Source organism: Tupaia chinensis, unplaced genomic scaffold (assembly GCF_000334495.1).
Source record: "Tupaia chinensis unplaced genomic scaffold, TupChi_1.0 Scaffold144075_1, whole genome shotgun sequence".
NCBI lineage: Eukaryota > Metazoa > Chordata > Mammalia > Scandentia > Tupaiidae > Tupaia > Tupaia belangeri.
In genome coordinates this window covers 32,674-35,737 of record NW_006203929.1, presented here as the reverse complement: position 1 = coordinate 35,737, position 3,064 = coordinate 32,674, and the positions used below count along the sequence as shown (strand labels likewise).

General features: G+C 44.2%; 1 long non-coding RNA gene across 1 annotated transcript in view; it reads left to right on the top strand.

Moving 5' to 3' along the window:
• Positions 1-3,064, top strand: part of LOC114005601 (uncharacterized) — a 7,975-nt gene extending 4,911 nt beyond the window's left edge. The window contains exon 3 of the long non-coding RNA XR_003547434.1: positions 3,017-3,064. This is a non-coding gene — a long non-coding RNA (uncharacterized LOC114005601). The remainder of the gene's footprint in view (positions 1-3,016) is intronic.

Genomic DNA, 3,064 nt, shown 5'->3' with positions numbered 1-3,064 from the left:
ATCAAACAAACAAACAAACAAACAAACAAACAAAACCCCAAAGTATACAAGACATAAGAAATGGAAAATTATTTGTTGATAACACATATGTTGGTGTGCTTGATTGAGCCAATTACAGTGTATTTTGGATGGAAAATTCATTTGTATGCTGTAATGATGTATAGTGAATTAATGTAAAAAATAAATAAATTTAAGGAAGAAAAAAAAGAAAATATACTTAAGAAAAATAAGTAAGGTACGTGCACTCATCAGAGAGAGACAGGCAGCGAGAGAAGCAGAGGGAAAGTGAGAAATCACTTGCATACTTAGCCATGTGGAACCCAGCTGCCTTAATCACAAAACCATCGACTGGTCTAATTTATTTATTTATTTGCTTATTTATTTTGAGAGATTTTTGCCTTAGGGTGTGTGTATTCACCAGACAAAAACAGACATGGTGAGGGGAAGGTGAGAAATCACTTCCAGAGGGGATGGCCATGCTGCAATTCCTTCTCCTCCTTTCTCCTCCCTGGATCCTGGGCACACATACACACATGCAGTGTTATTTTTAAGCCATTGGGTCTGAGACTAGACCCACCATTGGCCATGTGGGAATCCAACCATCGGCTAGTCCCTATTTATTTATATTTTAGAGGTTTTTGCCATACGGTGCATGTGCTCACCAAAGAGAAAGAGAAAGACAGATAATGAGGAGGAAAGTGAGAAATCACCCCCTGGTGAGATGGCCACCCCTTAATCCCTTCTCCTCTATTCTCTTCCTGGGATTTTGGGCACTTACACATGAGCGCCTATTGTGATTTTCAAGCCACCAGGTCCAGGACTTGAACTGTGGTGGGCTGTGTAGGAGTCCAGCACCATAATCTCTCCACTCCTTGCTTGCTGTTGGCCCAATTTTTAGGCCACTTTGAAGTCAACGTCTAAATTGAGTCTGCTTCTGATAATGAGACCACCTCAACCTAGTCAGGGCAGGAGTAGGTAATGGGTCCTCATACAGTGAAGGGTTATGAGAGGACGCTAATTCTGTGGGGGTTCAGGAGCTTTGCCCCCTGAGCCTGTGTCATATGCCCTTTCCGTGCTCTGGATGTTTCTGTTCACAATCTGAGATACAGACCACGAGAGGCAGTGGGAGGAGGTCTAGGACCCACTTTGGAAAGTCTTATTAGTTCTTCTGCCAACTTTTTTATTAAAAAAAAAAATGAGAATTGGATAGCCTTCTTTTACTATTTATTCCTTCTCTGAATTAAAGGCTTTTTTTTTTTTCCAATTGCCACAGGGCATGTTATTGCCAGACAGAGAGAGACAGAGAGAGAGAGGAAGACGGCCTTGGGATAACAGGGGAGGGGGCTCCCTGTGCTTTTCTCTCCATCACTTCAGGTCCTCCCCTTCCGTCTTCAAAACCAGCAGCACAGCTCATCTCTGCCCCTGCTTCCCTGATCACGGCTATTCTCTGACGTCACTAAGAAAGGTCTCTCCCTTCAAAGGCTTGTGATCAACTGGGCCCATCTGGGTGGTCCAGGACAATCCCTCATCTTAAAGTCCTTAATATCAATCTCATCTGTAAAGTCCTCCTCGCCATGCGTGTAACATATCCACACATCTGGGGCTTAGCACATGGCATCCTGGGGACCTACTCTAGTAGGGTTTATCCTGGAAGTTCAGCCTCTGAGCAATTCATGGCTAGGAACAATATTTTTGAATTCTCCCATATCTATACGGATGTCTTTCCTCCCATCAGAGGAAAGAAAAGATGGAAAAGAAGCCACTAGTGTCTCCTTTTTTTTTTCTTTGAACTCTCCTTTCTCCCATCCTAGAAACCTCTCCATTGCCTGTTAACTAGGCAGGATTTCTCTGATTCCATATCCTGAGTTCTCCTCACTCAGGGCTTATTGTCCTCCAAGTTCAGCTCAGTCAGATAAAATTCGTTCTCTGGCATGGTTTTGAGCAACCTATAGGTTTGGTTATTTGTAAGTAAGTGGAATCTTGGAAATTTTAATCTGTCCGATTGTTTCTCAATAAAATCTAGCTTTCACAATTGTGTGGCTGGGACCTAGAAAAAGAATAATTAGATAGTGAAATCTGGGCAATGGCTTTTCCTTTGGGGTCAGTGTCCAGCCTCTCAGTCCCTTTGTATTAAGCTTTATGGCTAATACATAAGGAGAGTCTATGTATCTTATGTATCTCATAGACTTTCATGGAAAGCCTGCAGCATTGTGTGTGTGCGTGTGTGTGTGTGTGTGTGTGTGTGTGTGTGTGTATGTGTGTGTGTAATAAATACATTTGCTGAATATGCTCAAAACACTTGTCCCTATAACTGCTATAAATCTGGCCTGTGAGCGACGTCGTGCGTTTGTAGGTGCTCCCCCTTCTCTCGTGGTTTCTGTCTCCTCCTTTGGTTCTCTGTGGTGGTACAGATGCTGGAACTGTCAATGGTGATAGGATGGGTGTTGAGAACGACAGTAGCAAAGAGGCAGTGGAGGGGCCATCAGGTGGCATGGTTGTTAAGGTGCCTGATATACATGGCTGACCACAGTTCAAGTCCTGCACCAGCAACTTGAGATTATACTGGGTGCATGTGTGTGCATCCCCAAAGCCCAAGAGGAGAATGGAGAAGGGATTACAGCATGGCCATTCCTCTGGGGGGCGATTTATCATGTTCCCTCTCTCTGTCTCTCTCAGCAAGTGTGTACACCCTATGGCAAACACCTGAAAAAAAGAAAACAGGAAACTAGGCAATGGTGAGATTTCTAGGATGGAGAAAGGAAAGTTCAGAACAGGAAACACACATTCAGGGAGAAGGCAGACACTGGTGGCTTCTTTTCTCCTTTTCATGACCTGGCAGGAGCAAAAACATCCCTGTAGCTATGGGAGAACCCCAAAATACTGTACCTAGTCCTCTGCCTTCCCCAGGAATTGCCCATAGAGAATGAAAGCTTCCGGGATGACTGTTTCAGAGTCCAGGTTCTGATGCTATTTAGTCCCTGCCCGTCACTGATATGAAATGTTGGTTCTTTTGTAGACTGGCGGAAGGAGCAGTTCCAGGCCTGTGAGTGACTCGTGTCCTTTC